This window comes from Macrotis lagotis, chromosome 8 (assembly GCF_037893015.1).
Source record: "Macrotis lagotis isolate mMagLag1 chromosome 8, bilby.v1.9.chrom.fasta, whole genome shotgun sequence".
Taxonomy (NCBI): Eukaryota; Metazoa; Chordata; class Mammalia; order Peramelemorphia; family Peramelidae; genus Macrotis; species Macrotis lagotis.
Window position 1 is genome coordinate 63841851 of NC_133665.1, and position 25330 is coordinate 63867180.

Below are 25330 nucleotides of genomic sequence, written 5' to 3' on the forward strand. Positions count from 1 at the left end.
AGCTGAAGTGAAAAAAGCAGGGGTAGCAATCCTTAACTCAGACAAAGCAGTTGTAAAAATAGATCTCATTAAAAGAAATAAGAAAGGAAACTATATCCTTCTAAAAGGTACCATAGACAATAAATCAATTATGAACCAATTTCAATACAAGTTGTGTATACAGGGGCAGCTAGGTGGCACAGTGGATAGAGCACCAGCCTTGGAGTCAGGAGTACCTGAGTTCAAATCTGGCTTCAGACACTTAATAATTTCCTAGCTGTGTGGATTTGGGCAAGTCATTTAACCCCATTTCCTTGCAAAAAAAACAGCTCAAAAAACTAATTATGCATACACCAAGTATTATAGCATCCAAATTTTTAGAGGTGAAGTAGAATGAATTACAGGTAGACATAGACAGCAAAATTCTACTGGTGGGAGACCTCATCCTCCCACTCTCAGATTTAGATAAATATAACCATAAAATAGACAAGAAGGAAATTAAGGAGGTAAATAGAATTTTAGAAAACCTAGACATAATAGCCCTTTAGAGAAAGTTGAATGGGGATAGAAAGGAATATACTTTTTTTGCAGTACATGGTACTTACACAAAAATTGAAGATGTATTAGGGCATAAAAATCTAATAATCAAGTGCAGAAAGGCAGAAATACTGAATACATCCTTCTCAGATAATAATGCAATAAAAATCACATGCAATAATGGGCCAGGGAGAGATAGACCACTAATTGGAAATTAAGCAACCTCATTTTAAAGAATGAGTGCATCAAACAGCAAATTATAGAAAGAATTAATTATTTTATAGATAATGACAATAATGAAACAACACACCAAAACTTATGGGATACAGCCAAGGCAGTTGTCAGGGGAGATATTATATCTTTAAATGCTTATATGAATAAATTGGAGAAAGAGAAAATCAATGAACTAAACATGCAACTAAAAAAATTAGAGAATGAAAAAATTAAAAAAAAACCAAATACCAAACTAGAAATTGTAAAAATTAAGAGAAATTAATAAAATTGAAATCAAGAAAAGTATTGAATTAATAAATAAAACTAAGAGTTGGTTTTATGAAAAAAACAATAAAATTGATAATCCTCAGGTTAATTTGATTCAAAAAATGAAAGAAGAAAACCAAATTACCAGCATCATAAATGAAAAAGGTAAACTCAGGGGCAGCTAGGTGGAGTAGTGGATAAAGCACCGGTCCTGGAGTCAGGAGTACCTGGGCTCAAATCTGGTCTCAGACACTTAATAATTACCTAGCTGTGTGGCCTTGGGCAAGCCACTTAACCCTGTTTGCCTTGCAAAAACCTAAAAAAGAAAAAAAAAGGTGAACTCACCACTATTGAGGAGAAAATAAAAGTAAAAATGCAGAATTATTTTGCCCAATTGTATGCAAATATATTTGATAAGTTAAATGAAGTGAATTAATATTTACAAAAATACAAGTTGACCAGGTTAAATGACAAGGAAATTATATACCTAAATAATCCTATCTCAGAAAAAGAAATTCAACAAGCTGTTATTGAACTCCCTAAGAAAAAAATCTCCAGGGCCAGGTGGATTCACAAGTGAATTCTATCAAACATTTAAGGAACAATTGGTTCCAATTTCACATAAACTCATTGGCAAAATAGGTAAGGAGAGAATTCTTGCCAAATTCTTTCTATGACACCAATATGGTGCTGATACCTAAACCAAGACAAGTCCAAACCGAGAAAGAAAATTATAGACCTATCTCCATAATGAATATAGATGCAAAAATCTTAAATAAAATCTAACCAAAGCAATTACAACAAGTTATCACTAGTATTATACACTATGACCAAGCAGGTTTTACCCCAGAATGCAGGGTTGGTTAAATATTAGGAAAACTGTTAGTTTAATTAACTATATCAATAACAAACTTATCTAAGAAATAATATGATTATAGCAATAGATCCTGAAAAAGCTTTATCAAAATGCAACACCAATTCTTACTAAAAACCACTACAGAGCACTGGAATAAATGAATTGTTCCTTAGAATAATAATGAGTATCTATCTGAAACCATCAACAAGCATTATATGTAATGGGGATAGGCTAGAGGCATTCCCAATAAGATCATGGGTGAAACAAGGATGCCCATTATCACCACTGCTATTTAATATTGTGTTAACAATGTTAGCTTCAGCAATAAGAGTGGAAAATAAATTGAAAGACATAGAATTGGGAATGAAGAGACAAAACTCTCTTTGCTAATGACAAAATGGTATACCTAGAGAATCCTAATAAATCATCTAAAAAACTGCTAGAAACAATTAGCAACTTATATATAAAATAGAATAAATCATCAGTATATATATATATATATATATATATATATATATATATATATATATATATATATATGTTATAGCAGCAAGAGCTAGAAAGAGAAATCCCATTCAAAATAACCTCAACCTGGCAGTCTACCTGCCAAGGCAGACTCAGAAAGTCTATGAAAACAACAACAAAGCACTTCTCTCAAAAATAAAATCAGATTTAAAAAAAACTGGGCAAATGTCAACTGCTCATGGATAGGCCAGGCTAATATAACAAAAATAACAATTCTACCTAAAATTAAACTACTTACTTAGTGCCCTATCAATCAAAATTCCAAAAAATTACTTTAATGAGTGAGAAAAATTGTAAATAAATTTATATAGAGAAATTAAAAGTCAAGAATTTCCAGGGATTTAATGAAAGAAAAGTGCAAAAGAAGGTGGCTTAGCCCTACCAGATCTAAAATTGTATTATAAAGCATCACTCAATAAAACTGTCTGGTTGTGGCTAAGAAATAGAGTGGTAGATCAGTGGAATAGACTAAATGCAATAGCAGGAAATGATTATAGAAATCTGCTATAATCCAACATTTGGGGGGAAAAAATCTTCTCTTCAATAAAAACTGTTGGAAAAATTGGGAGTTAGTATGACAGAAACTTGAATTAGACCAACACCTCACACCCTATACCAAGGTAGGATCAAAATGGATACAAGATTTAGACATAAAAGACAATATTATAAGCAAACTAGGAGATCAAGGAAGAGTTTACCTATCAGATCTATGGAAAGGGAAGCAGTTTATGACCAAGGAAGAAATGGAGAACATTATTAAAAACAAACTACATAATTTTGATTACATGACATTAAAAAGCTTTTGCACAAACAAAATCACCATAACCAAGATCAAAAGAAATGTAGCAAATTGGAAAGCAATTTTACAACTATTATTGCTGAAAAGGATTCATTTCTAAAATATTTATAGAACTGAGTCAAATTTACAAAAAAAAAATAAGCCTTTGACAAATGGTCAAAGGATATGCAGAGGCAATTTACAGATGAGGAAATCAAAGTGATCCTGCATCATATGAAAAATTGCTCTACATCATTACTTGTTAGAGAAATGCAAATTAAAGCATCTCCGAGGTACCACCTCATATCTCTCAGATTGGTCAATATGACCAGAAAGGACTATGACCAATGTTGGAAGGGATATGGGAAATCTGGGACACTAATGCACTGTTGGTGGAGCTGTGAACTCATTCAATCTTTCTGGAGAGCAATTTGGAATTATGCCCAAAGGGCAATAAAAATGTGCTTACACTTTGATCCAGAAATAGCACTACTGGGTTTATACCCTGAAGAGACATGAAAAAGGGTAGAAATATCACTTGTACAAAAATATTCATAGCAACTCTGTTTGTGGTAGCAAAGAATTGGAAATTGAGTAAATGTCCATCAATTGGGGAATGGCTGAACAAACTGTGGTATATGTACATTATGGAACACTATTGCTCTATTAGAAACCAGGAGAAATGGGAATTCAGAGAAGCCTAGAGGGATTTGCATGAACTGATGCTGAACAAGATGAGCAGAACCAGAAGAACATTGTACACCATAATAACAACATGGGGTCAATGATCAATCTTAATGGACTTGCTCATTTCATAAGTGGGAAAATTTTGGAATATTTATGATGGAGAATACCATCTGTATCCAGAGAAAGAATTGTGTAGTTTGAACAAAGACCAAACACTATACCTTTAATTTAGAAAAAAACATTATTTTATGTAATTTTGCTATCTCTTATATTTCATTTTTTCCCTTAAGGATAGGATTTTTCTCTCATCACATTCAATTTAGATCAATGTATAGCATGGAGACAATGTAAAAATTAAGAGACTGCCTTCTGGGGGGGGGAGGAAGTGAGATTAGGAGGAAAATGTAAAAATCAAAAACAAATAAATGTTCAAAATTATGTTTTCATGTAATTAAAAAATAAAATAAAATAATACTTAAAAATAGAAGAATATTATAAAGTTCTTATGCACATCAACACATTTGTTAAAAGAAAAAGTCAAGGGCTCTCACTGCATTCAGGGTCATCTCCCATTATTCTGATCCATATCTGGCTACTGGATCCAGATAACTGGAAGAGAAAGTGAAGTTGGTGGCTTTTCACAACCTTCCCTCTTCAAATCCAGTTCACTTACATGTCATGCAATCACTTCCCTGATGTCTTGAAGTTTTTCGAGAATGAAGTACAAATATTCTCCTTGAGTATTAGGAGTGACCCAGTGCTGGAAAGTTGGGCTACACAATCTTTTTTTTGCTTTTTTTTCTTTCTTTCCTTCCTTCCTTCCTTCCTTCCTTCCTTCCTTCCTTCCTTCCTTCCTTCCTTCCTTCCTTCCTTCCATTCTTTCTTTCTTCTCTTTCTCTCTTTATTTTTCTTATCATAACCTCTCATAATGCCTTAGAAGAATTGAAAACTGGAAGGTCCTTAATGGTATCTCTGAAAACAACTATAAAAATCCTCAAAAGCATGACACAGTGCACCCTCCATTTTGGAAGCCAAGCCCCACCTTAACAAATTGCTAAAATCTAGTCATAGACTGAGGAAATGAGTAAGCAACAGAAGAAAAAAGCCTATAGACAGTTACTCTGGTCATTAATTAATGTTTGTCTTTCATTTTTGGAGAAGATAATGACATCAGGGAGGTGATGCCTTGACAAGCATGTTAATTGGATTTATGTGAGGAGGGGCTGTGCTAAATCACCAACCTCACTTTTTCCTCCAGAAGCATCAGGGTCCAGTGGCCAGATATGAATCAGGATGACTGGAGATGCCCCTGGATGTGGGGAAATCAGAATTAAGTGACTAGCTCAAGGTCATACAGCTAGTAAGTGGCAAGTGTCTGAGGCCAGATTCAAACTCCTGTGCTTCTGAATCCAAGACTAGTACTCTTATCTGATTTTCTTATCTGATCTGATTTTCCTTTAGAACAATCAAAATCAGCTGATCTTTGACAATAGTTTCCATTTTGGGATGAAATGAGGTTTCTGGTTAGGCTAGTAGGAGTTCTGCAGTAGATGTAAGTCTGCTGCTCCCAGAATCATGCAACCAATTTTATATATTTATAATAAAATTTTTGTTTTTCTTGTTTTTTCAAGGAGTAGGAAAAGGGTAAGTAGAAGAGAGAAAATTTAAGCTGAGAACAAAATTGAATTAAAAAATAATTTATTCTAACCCTCCATTTTCTTAATTTATGTTGATTTTTTAGTTTTAGTGATTATTTTAGATTTTATAATCACAATTATTTCCAGCTATATATCCTTCATTCAGTGAAACTTCTATAACAACACAACAACAACAAAAAGAAAAAGCAACCCATACATTGAGAACATTCAATGGGTGTCCTGGTAAATATTTAACAAGCAGATCTCTTGAATGGTTGAGAAATATATACTTCTAAATTTAATTTCCACTTTTGAAAATTTCACCATAACTTTATTAAAGCTAGACAATAGATAAAACAGTAAAACACATCCTGATTTGTAGCATTGGTTGATTTCCAAATAATGTTCCAAATAATGATTTGCTCAAGTTAGTTTTATTTGGCTCCACTAAACCCTTGGAAGTTACAGAATGTGCAACTTTTCACACTCATAGTCCACCACACTCTTCAATGAAAAGAGGGAGTTGCAGTTATCCCTGGGATAAGATTGTTCATTAAAATAATAAAGTTAAGCTATGTTTTATTATTATTGATTACTTACCATTGTTTCAGTCTCTGTATATTTTATTTTCCTGATTCTTCTTATTTGACTGCATCATTTTAAAAAAGCTTTCTCATGGAACTCTGAATCTCTCATAATTGCTTTTGATGAAATAATGACATTTTATTTATTTACTTATTTATTTATTTATTTATTTATTTATTTATTTATTTTATAAACCACAATTTATTTATGTAGCCTAACAAACTCTCATTTCACAGAGACTCAGAGATATCAAATGATTTACCCAAGATCAATAATTGTTTGACTCGTTTTCTTGTATTAGCATCCTGAACTTTTATTCTCTCTCTCTCTCTCTCTCTCTCTCTCTCTCTCTCTCTCTCTCCCCTTCCCTTTCTGTTATGAATCTTGGCTGTACTATCAGCTTCTCTGCTAACTGAGATAGAACTAAAAGGGTAACAGGATAATACTGAGTCATGAACTCCTTTGGCAATCTGATAAAGTTATTGAAATCCTTAGGATAATGTTCTTAAATTCATGAAATAAAATGCACATCACAAAGAAAATCAATTATATTGAAATATAGTTTATTTATTTTTTAAGCTCACAGATGCCAGATAAAAGTCTCCTACTCCAGGCAATCATCCCACTTATTATTTATTTATTTTGCAAGGCATTGTGGTTAAGTGACTTGCCCAAGGTCACACAGCTAAGTAATTATTGTGTCTGAGGTCAGATTTGAACTCAGGTCCTCCTTGTGCTTTATCCACTGTACCACCTAGTTGCCCCAATCATCCCATTTTAAAGATGAAGAAACTGAGGTCCAGAGAGACCAAGTTTCATATACACTGTAAGGAGCAGAAGTCTTCAAGAATCACCTGCGATGTGGACCATTTAAAGGAGTTGCCCAGTATCAGACATACCAGATCTGAATAGAGACCAACTTAACTCTAGGAGTGGCTCTCCAAAAACTGTGCCATGACTTCTTCTTTCTGATTCACAATAGATTATGAAGGGGATTTCATGGCCTTTAGCCATGACCTCCCACAAATTGTCCTCTGGTTTCCCTATCAAGACAGAAGTCTGGGCTTTAAAAAATCATCTAATACTTCTGTATTTTTCAAGCTTTACAAAACCTAGGCCACAATTCTTAGGTGCTGATCTTGATAAAAGAACCTGGGCCTCAGAATAAACACACTCAAGTCATCTCAGGTCTATTCTAAGAACTCTTACAGCAACCACCTGAAAGCATCTTTCTCTATTAAAGTGGATCCATTAGGTCCTCAATGCTATTTATTAATGTTTGATAACATAATTCCATCCATTTCACTCTCTAAAGACACTAAGGACATAATACCATAATGGCAGCAAATGTTTGGAAATGCAAGTAGCCCATCAAACAGGAAAACTACTTTTACAAATTCATTTTTCCTGGAACATGACCACTAGAGGCTTTCCTTATCATCTCTGCTGAAGAGAACAAGGAGATCATAGGAACCCCATATAAATAGCTTCAGGTGTCACATGTGGCAGAGCCTTTTATAAAACATACCCCTTAGCACATTAAGGTTCTGAGATCCATAGTCTTGAAAACATTCAGACTTTCCTTTTACTCAAGAGCCCAAAGAAGACTCAGCCTTAATGACTAGACCCAATGAACTTCAAAGTTCAACTTCAGGTGTTTTCAGAGAGCACCCTAGCCCTGAGAGAACCAATTTTTATTTCAGAGTGAAGGAAGCTACCACAAAATCTTGGTTCTTGACTCTACCTCTGCATGCCTGTCAGCACCACTAATTTCATGTTCAACCCCACCCCCACCATCATTCCTCTTCATCCCTTACTACTTGGCTCTTCTTTCTCCTTCATGCCCCACCTACCCATATCCAAGTAACTGACACATCCTATAGATTGCCTCCCCCTTCCACATTACCCCTTTAATCTAGCCTCTACCCTTCATTCAAGTGACTCTCAGCTTCATCTCCATTTAAGCTCTTCTTATCTAGACAATTGTAATACGATATTCACTGGTCCTCTTGCCTCCAACCTCTACCTTTTCTTCAATCCCCTCTCCACAGAGCCATTAAAATACACTTCCTGATTCCTGGGCCCAACCTAGGTGCTCCCCTGATCAGAAAACTTCAGCAACTTTCTATTAAAATGTCAAGGAATCAAGGATCCATGATTTTGTTGATGAATCCCAGTAATCTCAAAGATTCAGTAGACAAGTCTGAACTTCAGAAAAATTTAAATGATCTGCCCATGTACTCTCAGCTAGCAACTTGCACAAATAGGATTTTAACTTTCTTCACTCTAGACCCAACATTATATCTTTTATTCCAAGTATTTTATTACCTAGATGATAGAAACTCCTTAACCTAACTTTTAATGCTACTACAATCTGAATCCTAACAATTTTTTTACTCTTATTTCAGTGGATTTTATTCAAGTACTCTACATTTTAAACAAATTGCCTTGGTTCCCCAATTTTCTCCTACATCTCTTCTATCTGTACTCTTTAAAGCAAGTCCTTCCCTATCTTTAGAATGCCCTACTACCCTATTTCTGTGCATTGAAATCTTCCTCCTCAAATTCTGTTGCTCAACTGTTTAAGGCATGTCCACCTTTTCACGACACTGGGATTTTCTTGGCAAAGATATCAGAATTGTTTGCCATTTAATTTTATAGATGAGGAAACTGAGGCAAATAGTGTGAAGTGACTCCTAGTACATGTCTGAGGCAGAATTGGAAAGCAGGACTCCCTGACTACAGGCCTGCATATTATCTATTGTGCCACTTAACTGCCCTTTCCTTCAAGAGCAAACTCAAATGCCACTTCCTATGTAAAATGAATAGAAAAATATTCTCTTTCCTTAAATTTTCCTAGAGAATTTAATCTAGTTTTATATGTTTCCTAGCTTTCATGGCTTTCTATCTTTTATCATACCTATTTATGCACATTATCTTTTTCTCCCTATTAAGGTTATAAGTTCCTTTTGGTAAAGTAACTGGATTTTTTCATCTTTGTATCTACCCCCAGGCTCTAACACAGTACCTAGAGTGTTATGTAAGATAAGAACTTGGTGAATGTTGAACCGAATTCACCAGGGTAAACAGCTCACTGGCAACTGCCTCTCAGCATGTTCCAATGCAAAGAATATTCACTTTAGAGTTTTGAGTTTAATCCCTACTCTGACTCATACTCTGTGAATGACCTTGAGGCAGTTAAGGAGCAAAGTAGATAAAGTGTTGGACAGGGAGCTAGGAAGAATTGAGTTAGAATCCTACCTCAGACTCCAAGTCATTCAATATCTCTCAACTCTTATTTCATTCTCTATTTAAGGATAACAATAGCACCTACCTCAGAGGGTCACTGTATATATTGAGAAGTTAGTGTAAAGCAATTTGTAAGCCTTAAAGCCTTAGTGAATGCTAGATGTAAGAGAAAGATAGCTACCCAATGAGACTTATAGGACTATATTAGCTATTATTATTGGACAATTTCTATAGACTTCAGTTTCTTCATCTGTAAAATGGGGGGGGGTGTTAAACCAGCTAGTTTCTAAGATCACTTGCTATTCTAAATCTATAAACTCATGACCTATAAAGTTGCTTCTAGTTTTAAATCTCTGATTTTGTGATTCTTTGTCTCTTATAATTAAGCGACTCATTTTTAAATTTTTACTTATTTTATTTTTAATTTATGGAATCAAACAAATAATTCCATAACACAGTATAATTTTTAAAATGCTTGTATATGGAAATGCAAATCCATTATTTACATCTTGCTCTGCCTTTTAAAGCTATCTTGTGAATTTCCTTTGTTTCATTTCCCCTCACACCCAGTTCCCCATGGTTTCTAGTAGATGTGTGTGTCTGTGTGTTTCAGTGTAAAATTATTCTATACATAATTCTATTTTCAGTTCTTTAGATAGCATTTTCATTCATATTTGTATTTAATTTGGGTATTTATAATACTCAAAATGACTTATTCCCTCAGAGTTGTTCTTTAAACAATATTACTATTACTATAAGCAATATTCTCTTAGTTCTGCTTATTTTGCTTTTTTGTTATTTCATACAATTCTTCTCATGTTTTTCTAAGATCATTGAGATCATCATTTCTTATAGTACAGCAGTATTTTGTCACAATCATCTATCATGACATGTTCAGTCATTCCCCAGTTGATGGACATCCCTGCAATTTCTAGTTCTTTTCCATCACAAAGAGAGTTGCTACAAACATTTTAGAAATTATATATTCTTTTTTCCTTTTTTCCTAAATACGACTCACTTCTAAGAATCATCACAACTTTACTCCCACAATTTCTGATAAGAAACCTGAATCTTACAGAAGTTTTACAGTTTGCTGAAGTCTACACTTGATGACAATGGCAGCTAGATGATATAGCTATCTTGAGCATTCTACGGTCCTGGAGTCAGGAGAACCTGAGCTTAGATTTGGTCTCAGACCCTGACAAGCTATGTGACCTTGGGCAAGTCACCTAACCCTAATTGCCTCATATCTAGGACCATCTCCAGTCAACCTGATTCTTATCTAACCTTTGAACTCAGATGATTCCAGAGGAGAAAATGAGGCTGGCAACTTAGCAAAACACCCGCCCCCCTCCACTCAAATCCAGTTCACATGCCTGGTATCCCTGACAGCATGATCCTCTTTGAGAATGAAGTACAAGCATCATCATCATCAACATCATCATCATCATCATCATCATCATCATCATCATCATCATCATCACATTTGTGAGTGCAGAGTTGAAATTCAAACCCACATCCCCTGAGAACTAAGGAGAGCTAGTAGGATTTTGTCATCTAGAAAAATATTCAGGAGCAGATTGGCTTCAGACAGAAGAGCTTTCAATTTTTTTTTTGTAACAATAAAGGAGAAAAGTTAGGAAGAAAGAAAATGATGGATTTTTTAAAAATAGCACCTATAGAGCACTTTAAAAAAATCATTTCCCCCTTTAAACTGACTCTCCAGGTCTTGGATTTTTTTCTGCATTAAAAGACCTTTCTTTGAGTATTAAGGACAGTTTGGGAAGACCATGGAAGGTTAAACTTGTGAGCAGTCAGTGCACTATAACCCAGAAGCCTCCTAGTTCTGCCATCTTGGCCTGGCCCAGGAGAATGCCAGGCAGACTCTCCAACTCTATTTGCTCCCTGCTGTGAGGAGGGCTTCTGGAGACTGCTAAGTCTGGTTTTGACAGGATTAAGATTTGATTTGACACCGAAGCAGGGCACAGTTCAGGAACTCAATTGCGCCAAGCAATGGAGTAGCACTTATTGGTTTCAGAAGGGATGGAAAACAATTTGAGCAACCTCTGTTTTCTTCAACCCAGACACACACCATTGCACTGTTGACTTAGGAGCAGCTGCTGACAGTGAGTTGTGATGGGAGCTGCTCAAGAAATGCCTTGTTCATCTTTCTTGGACAAATCAGTGAGAAATTTGAAATTCTAAAACAGATTGTGTATGAAACCTCTAAGCCCTCCCACCTACCCAAATACAAGTTTCATATTCAGGGAAGCCAGAATAAGGGCAGGGAAGACCCCCAAAGCCCTGGAGAGCTCTAGATGGCTTGATGGGATCAGGTCTGGGGTGGGCAGGTGGAAACATTGCTGAGTGGACAAGTACACAAAGAAACTAACAGGACTACTTTTAGGCTTCTCCAAAAAGTGATGGGAAAAATTTAACCTCACTAAAACTGCTAAATCCTATCAGCCTGTCCCCAGAGTAGAAAAAAACAAAGTCAAGTTCCCATATTGATATTTACTTTCCAAATGTTTACTTGTTTCAGTGGAAGGAGTCAGTGCATGGGATTTTATTACTATCTAGGACTTCCAGTAAGGAAGAATCCCTCTACCAATACAAATTTGCTACTTTTTCTTAGAATTTTAAGTTCAGAGTTAGAAGAGACCTAGTCTAACATCCTTATTTCACAGTTGAAGAATCTGAAACCCCAGATTATGTAGAGTACTGACTAGAGGAAGTAGATTTTTTATCTCCAGTCTTCTGACTCCAAAGCAAGGGTTTGTTTTGCTTTGCTTTTTTTCTAATAGTACCATTTTGCAGCTTCTGCCTGGGGTAGTGAGACTTTAAGTGACTTCACCCTGGTCACATGGGCAATACATATCTAAGCTGAGATTTGAACCAATGTTTTTGACTCCAGAACCAGCTTTCTTTTTGTTACTTTATTCTGCCTCTCCCAGCTATTAAATGGGAATTATTAAACCTGCCCTGTTCCTGTTCTGGAATGGTTAATAGGATTTTTATGCAAAAAAAGAAATGTGGGGCATGGAGAGGGGAGTGTCTAGGTGTTACTCAGAATACAAAGGAGGCTGAGGGACATACAGGTTCTTTGTTTATGCTTGATAACTTGTTGAAATCAATCAGCTCCCCATGTTGTCTATCTGATGCCATTTTGTCAGTGGTTACAGGGCTCCATTTCCCTTGACATCAATCCCTACATTCTTTGTGCTCTGCAATGCTTGTAGCCAGCATTTAGAATAATTGAGCCTGGGCAACCATTCACTTTATAAATATTAATTCTGATATGCTTGGGATACTTTGTTTCTTTTAGATGAATTTTTAACTAGCTTTTTTTTTTAATCTGGCAATTCTTGACAGGGAAAGCTGCATCATCTTTCAACTTTAGTTTCCTCAGAAGATGTGATTAACTGGAGGGCCCCAGGGTCTCTCTGGGAGGAGCAGGGGAGGATAGTGAGCTGCTCTGGCTCACTGATGTCCATCCCCCTCCTTAAATGTCTCATCTCCTCCTCCACTGACTGTGGTTGAGACTAGCTGTGGTTCTGAGTCAGAGCAAGACTGTGGCCATTCAAAGCTTAGGATCACTCATGTTGAAATAGGTTCATATAATTATAGATTTAGAACAAGAAGAGCTCACAAAGGGTAGAATTTCCCCCCCCACACACACATTTTACATATGAGGAAACTGAGACTCAGGAAGGTTAAATACCTTGCGCATGGTCACACATGTGCTGTTGGTCATTAAATCGGGCTACACAAATGTGCTAGGCAACTTGATGATATGACTAAAGTAAAGGACCTGTGATCAGGAGACATTGGATTAAACTCCCACTCTGACCTACTAGCTATGTTGACTTGGACAGAACACTTCAAATTCTCTGAGCCTCAGTTTCCTTTCTTTGTGAAATGGATATGTATGGATAATAGTTACATTCCTATCTGAAAAGGTTATTGGTAGTAAAGTCCTCCAGAAAATTTAAATGACTTTGAAAATATGAGGTATAATCATGCCTCCCTAAAACAATTGCAGTTAATTGAAATAGCTGGAAATCTCACAGTGGGCAGAATTGACATCAGGTACAGTGGGAATTTGTACCAGAATGGCAGTCAAGATGACTTGAGTGTGAGACCTGGATCTGTTACTAACTTCCTGTGTGAAGCAAGGCAAGTCATCTCACTAAGTCTCAGCTTTTTCATGTATAAAATGATGTTCTCTAACAAGATGTTCTCTAAAATGCTGTCCATTTTAAGCTTCCTATTTTTCCATGATTCTAAGTTCCTCTGTAGAAGGGAGGGGTGAGTCAACTGGATCTCTATCAGTATCTCCCACTGTTCAAGTACAGGTCTTGTATCTAGGCCTACAGACAGCTGCAGTCTTCCTCCACTAAAGAAGCAGTTGGTCAGTCAGTCAAACAAATATTTATGAAGCATCTGCAATGTGTCAAATATTGTGCTAAAGGCCTAATATAAGCAGGACAATACAATAATAATAGTAAGAACAATAATACATTTTTACAGCCCATTATGTTTTATGAAGGGCTTTTCAGTGAAGTAGGGAGTATGATTATCATGATCCCAGGTCATCTAACTCCAAATCCCATGCAATTTTTGCCTTCGTCTCCAGTCATCTAAATTCATATTTGAACATAGATGAGGATGAGTCTGGAGGAAAAAAAGTGACATTGGCAATTTTGCCTTCTCTCACTTAAATCCAAGTCACTTGAATGTCATGGCATCACCTCCCTGATGTTATGATCCTTTCTGAGAACAAAGGACAAGTAACATTGGTGCCTCATCACACTGGCTCAAGTGTCCATTTATTTAGTCTATGATCAGTACTAAAAGAAGATTTTCAAGGGATGTTCAGCTTTTGGAATGTTCTTGGAATAAGCATTGTGAGAAGATGTAGGATAGATCAGCATGAAGGGGGTCTTAGATTATGGACTTTATAGCTAAAAGAAACTTGATAAATCTTTTTTTAAAATTTGAGAAATCTTAAATCTCATTCAATGCCTTCTTTTTACAGATTAGGAAAGTAAAATCAAAGGTGTTTGGTACCTTGTGGATGCTTACACATGTTGTACATACAGCCAGAATAACTTTTAGAATATAAATTTCTTGTCAATAGGGATGGTTTCATTCTCTATATTTGTATCTTGGTACATAGAATTTTTTTATTAAATGCTTATTGATTGATTGATACAGACTTTTATACTTGTTCTATCACTTACTTCCTATAGGACCCTATGTAGGTCATTTCCCTTCTCCTGTTTCCTCATTCTTCAAACTAGAGTTTGATTAGATCAGAGGAATCAAACAAGCAACCTGCAGGCCACTTGAAACCTACAGCATTTCCAAATGCTGTTTGAATCAGGTTAAAAATGCAGTTCCTATTTTATTTTAATATCTTCATTAAAATATAAATTGCACTTTTCTAAGTCATATGTTACGTTCAGGGATTAAGGATGCTATAAGTAGTCCTCATTTCTATTTGAATTTGATAGTTCTGAACTAGATGATCTCAAAGGTTTCTTCTAGCTATAAATCTTATGCTTCTAGAGTAGTGATTAGCAAATTCTCAGTTTAGATGAGTACTGTGTGGACCATGTATCCTAGGAGGATTCTGGAATGATCCTGACTGGGTCATTCATGCACTGGATAGAAGATTGGCTTCATTTATTATTGCTTGCCTGGGCTGACCTGCTATCTCTCTGCTAGTCAAGCTCCTACCATGCTGCTTGTCAATCAGACTTACCTACCCTGGGGGATGTGGAAATGTGGATAACTCTCCACAGGGGAAAACTTGGGAACACTGAGCTCATTTCATTTGTGACCTGAAAAAATCGTGTCCCCCATTGTTGGTGAGCCTGATCATTCTAGCCTGGCATATCAACATTGGACAGTCAAGCAGGTTATGACAAAAGAAAATTCTTGCACACCTTAGAAACCAGGGACAAATTCACTGAGGAGAAAGGGGGAAAGAGGAGGTTTTGTTGTTTGGTTATGGCCAACTCTTTATGATTTCACTTTGGATTTTTGGAAAAGACACTAGAATGATTTACTATTTCCTTCTCTAATTCATTTTATAGATGAAGAAACTGAGGCAAATTGAGCTAAATGACCTACCCAGATTGGAACTAGGTCTTCCTGACTCCAGACTGGATGCTCTATTCACTGAACCATCTAGTTGCCAACATGGGTAGACACCTTTTTAAACTATACTAAATCTCTGCTGCTACTGCTTCGTATCATTTCTTTAAAAAGAATTCTGTCACAGTTTCATTTTGTACCTTTCAATTATATTAGACATGAAAAAAATAATAGCTGGCATATTTTATGGTTACAAGTACTTTCAGATTTATTGGATCATCCCAAGAAGTCATATAAGAAAGGAATGACAGATTATTATCTATGTTTTGCAGATGAGGAAACTGAGGTACAGGGATATTTACATGACTTGCCCAAGGTTGCACAAATTCTATCACAGGAAGGATTTGAATCCAGGTTCTCAGAATTCCACAAGCTGTGAACTTTTTATTGGACAATATCTTCAATTTAGGAATATAAAGCCCAGAGCAAGGAAACAACACCCCTAGAGATGTCAGAATCTAGAGTTTAAAAATAAAGGATATAATAAAATAATTATAATAATTCAATTTATATCATGCTTTAAATTTTGCAAAACCCTTTATACACATAATCTCATTTTTGTGCAAAAATAAACAGAAGAAGTAGATCTTACTATTATCACTCTTTCAGAGGAGGAAATTAAATCTCAGAGAATTTAAATAACATCATGAAGGTCACAGAACTAGCAACAGAGGTTGAAGTAGGATTCCACTCAGGTCTTCTGACTTTAAAAACAATATTCTAATCCCTTTATTTTATAGATGAAAAAGAGAAATGAGACCCAGAGAGGTTAACTGATTTTCCCAAGATTGATGTTGTTCACTTGGTCAGTCATGTCCAACTCTTTGTGACCCCATGGACCACAGCATTCATTCCAGGCTCTTCTAGTCTCCATTATCTCCTGAATTCTGTTCAAGTTCATGTTTACTGCTTCCACAACACTATCTATCTATGTCATCGTCTGCCACCCCCTTTTCCTTTTGTCTTCAATTTTTCCCAACAATTTCTGTCCTCTTATTACATGGTCAAAATATTTTAAGCCTCAGTTTCAGCATTTGACCTTCCAATGAAATAGCCTGAATTTCTTTTTGAATGATTTGATTCCCATTTATTAAATGAAAAAAACCTGGGACTTACACCTTGACTTCCTGACTCAGTCTGGTGCTCTCCTCAGAACTCCTACTTTTGCTCAACATAAGCTTAGTATTTAATATAGTTTTTCATTTTCCTTGAGGTGAGGTACTGCCAATACAAGTATACAAGTCTGCGTCTAATTGGAACCAAATTCTCTAGCAGGGTTGATGCCAGAGTTGTAGGGGGGAGAGAAGGCAGGCCAAATAAGCAACTAGTGCTATACTCAGGAGGTCCCTGAAGTGATAGACATGCCACTGCCTGGAACTCTCCAAATTAATTTGTATTTTTTTCAGAGAGCAATTTCAAGAGTAGGCTGATGACTTCTCTAGTAGAGAAAGGAATGCCTCTTCCATGTTCTAATGCCCCAAAAGTCCCATTATGGAGATAGTACAACATCCAGAATTGAACAAGTTGATAAACATTATTTGACTGCTTCCTTCTCCTATGGATATATTGATATTGAAAAAGTTTTTAATGAAATTAAGAAAAACAAAGTAGAATTTAGCCCATCACTGCAAGCCTGGGATGTGTGTGGCTTGTTGCTGGGTTGCTAAATTAGTCTATTCCAGAGAGGCTGTACCAGATAATAGAAATTAAAAGTCACCAAGTTCTCATACTCTTCTCTATTGTTCAGAGCAAATGCTTCAGGGGCTCTGTCTGAACCGGGTTTATTTAATATAGAGGAAAAAATACAAAATTGTAGCCTTTAGAGTTAGAAGAGACCATAGCAATCATTTTACAGAGAAATTAACTGAGGTTCAGAATCAGCAAATGACTTGTCCTGGTTCAGTTTTCTTATTTGTCAAGTGGAGCCAATAATATTCTTATTATCAACCTCCTCAAGATGTGATAAGATAAACATTTTAGAAAAGGCAAAACTAATATGAATTTGAGTGAATATTATTATGTTCAGTGGTAGAAGGATCTTTGCACCCTATTTCTAATAATTCTATGAGATTTCATGTTGCTTGTTTTTGCTGTAGCAAGAGATTCAAGAAAGTCCTAAAAGAGGCATGACCTCTATCTTTAATAGGATTTTTCTTCTCAAGTTCTGATTCCTGATGTATGTTCCTTCTCAGAAAGATCTCCAAAGCTGCTTAACTCAATGGCAGATGTAAGGATGGACAGTGGAGCCATCTTGCACTCAGACTTAGTGTGGAATAATGATTCACATTTTTCAAAATGTTAATATTTATACATTGTTTCCTCTTTCTCCCTTCCCACTATCATAAGGTAGGTGGCATGAATAATATTATTTGCATTTCACAATTGAGATCCAGGGATATGGTGCAACATATATAGATTCACAGTAAATTTTGGGACTAGGATATGGACTTTGATACTCTAGTTCCAAGTCCTGTGTTCTTTCAATTTTATTATACATGTATATTGTTTTTTCCCAAAAGACTAAATATTTTTCCTTATCCAAAGAGTGGTAAGGTGCCATATGATCTATTATTACCCTAATCCTTCCTATGGAGTTGCTATTGACTTTCATTAGGAAATTTGTTTAGGATATTGGAGAGGTGACTGAGGGAAGGACTTCCAGGAGAAGTAAAAATTCCTTAAACCATAATATGGTACAGTAAAAAGATTATCTGATATTTACTGAGAGGGCCTGGGTTTTAAATATACTTCTGATGTGTGATCTTGGGCAAATCACTTAACCTTTCTAAGCCTTAGTTTCCCCATCTATAATAAAAAGAGTTAGACTAAATGGGCTCTGTGTTCTTTCCCTTCCTGATCTAAGTAATAATAATAATAATAATTATCATGGTAATAATAATAACTAGCATTTATATGGTTATTTATAGATTAAAATGTTATATCATGATCCTATAATCCCATGAAATCATGAAAAGAAAGGCATATTAACCTTCATGTAGCTGCCTAAATGGAAATGAGAATATAACCTGAGTTGTTTTGGTTTTATTTTCATTTCACTATAGGCACACAGCCCTTGAAGGAATAATTTCCTCAGCTGTAAAACTCAGATAATGGACTAATGCTGAAAACCTTCCGAAGCATTAGAATAGAATGAGCTGTCTTAAAAAGTAGTGGGGAGTAGGGTGGTGGGGCATGGAAGCAGGAAAGCACTGAATCAAGAACAAGAAGACCTGAGTTCACATGCTAGCCATTTACTACCCTTGTCACCTTGTTAGGTTACTTTTCTTATCTTTGCCTCCTTTTGTTCAACTCCAAAATGAAAGGCTTAGACTACCTGACCTGCATGGTCTCTTCTAGCCTTTAATCTATAATCTCAATATATATTGAGTTTTTTTCTCACTGAAGGTTTTCAGGTTGAGGGAGAAGGAGGGGAGACAGACAGACAGACAGACACAGATGCAGAGAGACAAAAAAGAGAAAGACAGAGACAGAGACAAAGAGAGACAGAGCCAGAGACAGACAAACAGACAGTCACAGAAGGAGAAAGAGAAAGAGAGTGCATTTTTGAAATATTAAGATATTACAGGCATAGTGCTAAGAATAAGTAAGAATATTCTATATGAAACCATAAATGGTCGCACTCTAGAGAAGCATGGAATGACTTATGGGATCTGATGCTGAGCAAATGGAGTATAGAACCAAGAGAACAATGTACACATCAACAACATTATGAGACAAACAACCTTGATGGACACAACTCTTCTCAACAATCCAGAGAACATGGACAACTGTATTAGACTGGTTATGTACTATATTATCTCCAACCAGAGGAAGAATAACAAAACAAAACACACAGAAAAAAAAAATTCTTATGTATCTCTTTTCCTCAATTCTAATTCCTCATGCCCAAAATTACTAATTGTAAAAATGTTTAACAAAATATATAAGTGACCTGACTCTTCCTTGCTGAGGAGAGGGGGGTAGGAAGGGAGGGTGGAGAGAAACTATGTAACTTGGAAATAAATATGCATGTACAAATGGATGAAAATAAATAAATACATTTAAAATAAAAAAAAAGAATGAGTAAGAATAAAAAACAAGGAAAAAAAGACAGTGCCTCTCTTCAAGGAGTTCAGATTTTAATAGAGAAAGACATAAAAGGAAGTTAGGATCAGATGACCAACTGACAGATTAACTATGGAGGGACTTCATATTTAAGCCTGGTTTGAACTGCATTACATCTGATGTCTCTCTACCTCTGAGATTCTGTTATTTTTACAGGTTGAAAAAAATGGCAGAGAAGTAAAATGCCTTGTCTAGAAACTTAGTGCCAAAGCTTAGAGCACTGAACTGAATTTGAGATCAGTGTTCTTCCCAATGTACCTCATTGCCTCTCAGTGGACCACACTTCATCTTCCTGTGGAAAACAAAACATTGGAATAATCTGTTTTGGTTTGGTTTGGTTTTTTGTGACTAAAAATGAAGGCAATTTTGTGAAGCAATTTTAATTATGTAGCAATGCTGACTGGCATTCTGTAAAGTAAGTTAGGTAATCAAAGAATGTGGAGATTAATACATCTCAAAAGGAGCATATTTCCTCTTAGTCTGGTGATGAGCAAAAGTTAGTTATGCTCTCTCTCTCTCTCTCTCTCTCTCTCTCTCTCTCTCTGTCTGTCTCTCTCTCTCTCTCTCTGCCATAGAGATGAGATAATATGAAAAATCAAATCTCATGATAGTGTGATATCTACAAAAAAGCATGATAGAAACGGGGACAAATAAAAACTTCAAAAAGCATTTTTCAATAGATAAGTTGGCAAATAGAGCAGATTTCTCTAGAGGTTCTATAATCAGGAAGACTTGAGCTCAAATCCAGCCCCAGATACTTATCTGCTATCAGATCCTGGATATCCTCTTAATCTCTACTTGATTTTCTCATATATAAAATGAAAGTTGTAATAGTAACCATCTCCAGTGCTGTTGTGACACTAAAATGAAGAAAATAGTTGAAAAGTATTTTGCAAATACATAAATACCAGCTATTATGTTATTGTTGTTGTTGTTGTTGTTGTTATTATAAGCCTTCAAAAGACATGAACATTTTTCCAAAGGTGAATTGAAATCTATACGTGACTGAATGAAAACCTATTACAAAAATCAAACAGTAAGAAAATATAAAATAAAGCAACTTGAGGTTTTACCTCCCAGCATTAAAAACTGGTAAAAATGACAAACATTAGAAATAGACAATGTATGAAGGACTGTGGATGTACCAGCTCAATAATACTATGTTGCTTGAAGCATGAGATGATCCCATTCTTCTGGATTCCAATCTGGAATTATGCAAAATTAAAAAAAACTCTTTGATCCAGTGTTCCTATCATTTCACACCTCTTCCAAATCAAAAATAGAAACAATATTCATAGCAACTTTCTTTGTGGTGGTCCAGTATTGAAAACAAAGTGAATGCCCATCACCTGTAGTTTGATTGAAAAACAAAACCTATGAAATGGGAATGTAAAGGATAAATTATTTTATATAAAGAAACTGCCAATCTAAGTCACTCAGAGAAACATAGGAAAATTTGAATGAATTGAAGAAAAGAAGAAAAAATAGACAAAACCAAAGAAACAATAAACACAGTGATTGTAACAATGTGAATGAAAAGATCATTAAAAAGAAATAATTGGAAAACCAATGAAGGTCCTAGGGAAGAGATAATGAAACAGACCTCCTTCCTTATAGAAATGTAGGCAAGAATTACCAGGACAGAATATCGAATAGGTTGTCAAATGCGGTCACAGCACTGGCAATGTTTGTACTTAATTGTTGTTCTTTCTCACAAGTGAAGTGTTGAGGGGAGTGGAGTGGAAATGACCATGGTGTTATGACAAAGGACAATTATAATACATATTATAATTTTTAAAACATACATAATAGATACATAATAGAAAGATGTTTCTTTTTGGCATTACCATCTAGTCTGATTTTTTGTTAAAAATAAAATCTTCTAGCTTCCCAATTTTGCTCAAGCCAATTGTGACAGCCTCAATTAATTTTTCTGTAAAATGAGGATGACCTCTGAGGTCCCTTCTTAATTCACCTCTTCCAATAAAATCAATTCAGTTCAAGTTGACAAATTCAAATTGTTGAGTGCCCGAAGAAGTAGGTATGGTGGCTAGACAAATGATTTCTAAAGTCTTTTGGAACTCTAGTTGCTATTTTGGGAGCTCTATGCTTACAAATCTCTCCTAAATCTGGCATTTTACTTTTTCTGTGTTTATGATACTGCACAGGCATGAAGGAAGACACTGGGGCGAGATGGGGTAAGAAAGGGATATGGACCTAAGGATGAAGAAGAAATTGTCTTGGGTTGTATTGGGGTTGGGGGTGGGGGTAGGTAAAATGCTAGGTATCTCAGATGGGAGGAGAAAATCAGGGGAATGTAAGACAGCAAAGTTAATTTTACAATTTGACCAAAGGCCCTTCAATGATGATGATGATAATGATGATGATGATGATGATGATGATGATGATGATGATGATGATGATGATGACTTTAAGGTTTATAGGTAAAAAGCACTTTAAAAGTTCACTAAATGCTCTCATATGTTGTGGCATTTGATCCTCACAAAAATCAAATGATGCTTTCCAGTTTTTGGAAGAGGAAACTGAGGCACTGAGAAGTCAAGTAGCATGCTCTAGGTCACATAGTGACCTTGTCTAAAGCAGGATTTGAATATGGGACCTCTCTAAACACTATTCACATGAATGAAGTATGTTATAAAGCTACAGCTATGTATACCACACATAAGAACATTTATTAAACATACATTATAGTCCAGTATAAGATACTGAGCAGTACAAAGAATGAAAAAAAAAATTCCAACTTGCAAGGAAATTAAATTCGAATGAGGAAAACAACCTTTTGCACAACCATATGTGTCAATTTTGAATTCTATTACTGAATTATTAAGGCAGAAAGATCAAGGGAATGACTTCAAGTCTGTATGTAGGCAAGAAGCTCTCCCTTAGAGCACATAAGACACTGGTGTCCTTATAAGACCAAAGCAACACCAGGGGCTATCTAGGAGAGGGTGAGGAGATACTGTCAAAGACTGAGGAACTTACTGAAATTTGAGGTAGTTTTGAAATTATAGGAAAATATGTTTTGTTTTGTTTGTAACACTGAATTGTTGTGCCCTCTTTTCTCCTTTAGGATTAAGGGAGGGAAAGGATAGTGACATTTAATTACTCATCAGCCAATCAATCAACAAGCAATTATTAAGTATTCATTATGGGCCAAATCTTGCCTCCAGCAGACTAGAAAATAAGACCTAATAGGAAAGGGTGGGCATAGAGTAGTTGAAGCTCTGGCATGGATTTTTAAGAAGAAAACTAGAATGAATATTTTGAGGGAGACCACCTCCAAACCAGAAGAATGCTGAACACCAGAAACCACTCTGGGAGGAAGATGTGATAACAAGGCAATAATAAAGATAAACAAAATACACAAAAATCAAAAACCAGTCTAGGTTTTCAAGAGTTCACAGTCTAATGAAGGGAGATAATGTGTAAATAAGTAGGCACAAACAAAATACAATTAGAATAAACTGGGGGGGGGGGGATTTCAAAAAGAAGGCCTTAACATTAAGAGGACCAGGAAAGGCTTGACTTTATTTGAGGATTGAAGGAATCCAGGAGGTAGAGATGAGGAGGGGCAGAGTTCCAGGAATAAGGGAAAACAATGAAAATGATCAGTCTGAGATGGAGCAAGGAGGTTAGAGTCAGGTTTCATGTGTTTCTGCTTTCTTCTCCTATATTTTATATATACTGTTTCATTTTTTCATATGATCATAGGATAAAGATATCATTTTTATCTAATTTTCTTGTTTTACAGAAAAGGAAACTGAGTCCTAAAGACAAAAGACAGAAAGTGATTTGTCCAAAGGCATAAGGTCATTTAAATTACAGAATTATGATTTAAATCTATTTGCTGTGGGTTCAAAAATCCTGCAATTTCCTATCATGCTACCCCAGTGACCATTACATCACACTATTTCTCTATTCTTTGAAGTAGCTATCAAAAAGGTAAGCCTCATCTTGCCTCATGTCTCTTAATGCCACTGATGGAAACAGAATCCTGAGTGCAATAAGGCTAAGCTGGAGCTTTTGAGACTCTGTTAGATTTGAGAAATTTTTGGTTAGAGATGGTAAATGACTTGTCTTGGGTCATCTAGCAAGTAGATGGCAAAACCAAGGCAGGAAACCAGATCTCGACTCAGAGGCCTTTTTAAGAAACTCTTTAAATGGATAGAGCACTGGCCCTGGAGTCAGGAGGACCTGAGTTCAAATTTGGATTTGAAGTCAGACACTTAACAATTACCTGTAGCTGTGTGACCTTGGAAAAGTCACTTAACCCATTGCCTTGCAAAAACTATATATATAAAAAAAAGCTCTTTAAGATATAACTTGCTTCTTTTTCTGGGAGATGAGCCCTCAGAAAGAAATAGATTTCTGATTCACTCATAGAACTGGCAGGTATTCTTTGAGGCACTCTAAGCCACCCTCCTCCCCCTTCATTCTCCATCCAAAATACAGATGAGGAATTTGAAACCTAGAATCCTTAAATACCTAAGCAATTTGCCTGAGGTCACATAGGTAGTTAACTAGTGGATGGCAGAGCTCCTTTGATATTTGCACATACAGCAGAGATTATTCAAACCTCCTTCTTCTTAAAGTCCCAGGAGACCTCAAGAGGGCAAAGCTGGAGGAGGAATCATTTTTTTCTAGATTTGCTGACACTTGATTGATTGTGTAAGATTGCTTGCATTCCCTTTCTCTTTGTCTATAATTACACATGGGGGAATCTGACTTGACAATACCAGCTCACTTATATAGCACTTAAGGGTTCCAAAGAACCTTCTACACAACATCCCAGCAAAGAAGGTAGCCCATCTGCTATTATCTCCATTTGACAGAAGAAGCAATGGAATCTCAGAGAGGTCAAAGGTCACACAGATGGTCAACAGCATTTCTATTTGACTTCATTGACAGCTTACTTGCTGCCATGTGAGGTAAAAGAGAATGTCCCAAGCCAAGAACTATTCACTTCTTCAGCCTTGGCACTGCTAACTCTACAAGGTTTCTAGAAGTAAGCTCTCCAACACTTCTGTCTATACCCTTCAATTCACTAAAAAATCCTTTTTTCAGCCCAACCCCTGCAGTCCCCCCACTACTTCTCTCTGTAGGAGCCCAAGGCAGAATGTCTTTATATTTGAGCATTAGTCACTCCCTGGGAAGTAACTATGAACCAGATCCTATCTCTGCATTGCCAGGGGAAATCCAGTATCAAGATGGGGATGTATATTTTCTTCCAACACTTTGTCGTGCTGTGAATGTTATTAAAATGCCCTGTTTATCAGGCCAGAGAAAACTCAGTTTAAGCCAAACAATATATAGGATTTAAAATACAGGCTGCGAATTTAATTTCCATGTAGCAGCACTGAGCGAGTAAAGGGAGTTATTTACAATCTTGGGGGTAGGGGAAGGCACAGAAATCCCTGGCCACACTGTGCCAATGCCCCATCAGCCCCTCTGTTGCACCAGTGCTATTCTAGGCAGACTGGGCAGTGCAGCAGAGAACAGTAATAAAAACCCAGCTGGTGGGGATTTCTGAAGCTCCCCAACATTTGATAGCTAAGCATCTGGAATACTCCCAGATAAGTTTCTTTGAGGAGGGTAGAAGGTTAAAGGGTCCAGAAAAAAAAAAGAAAGAATGAAATCTAAAAATGGAAGTTGTACTTGACCAACATCATTTTTTAATAACTTCCTTTAAAAAAATTCATGTTCTGAATG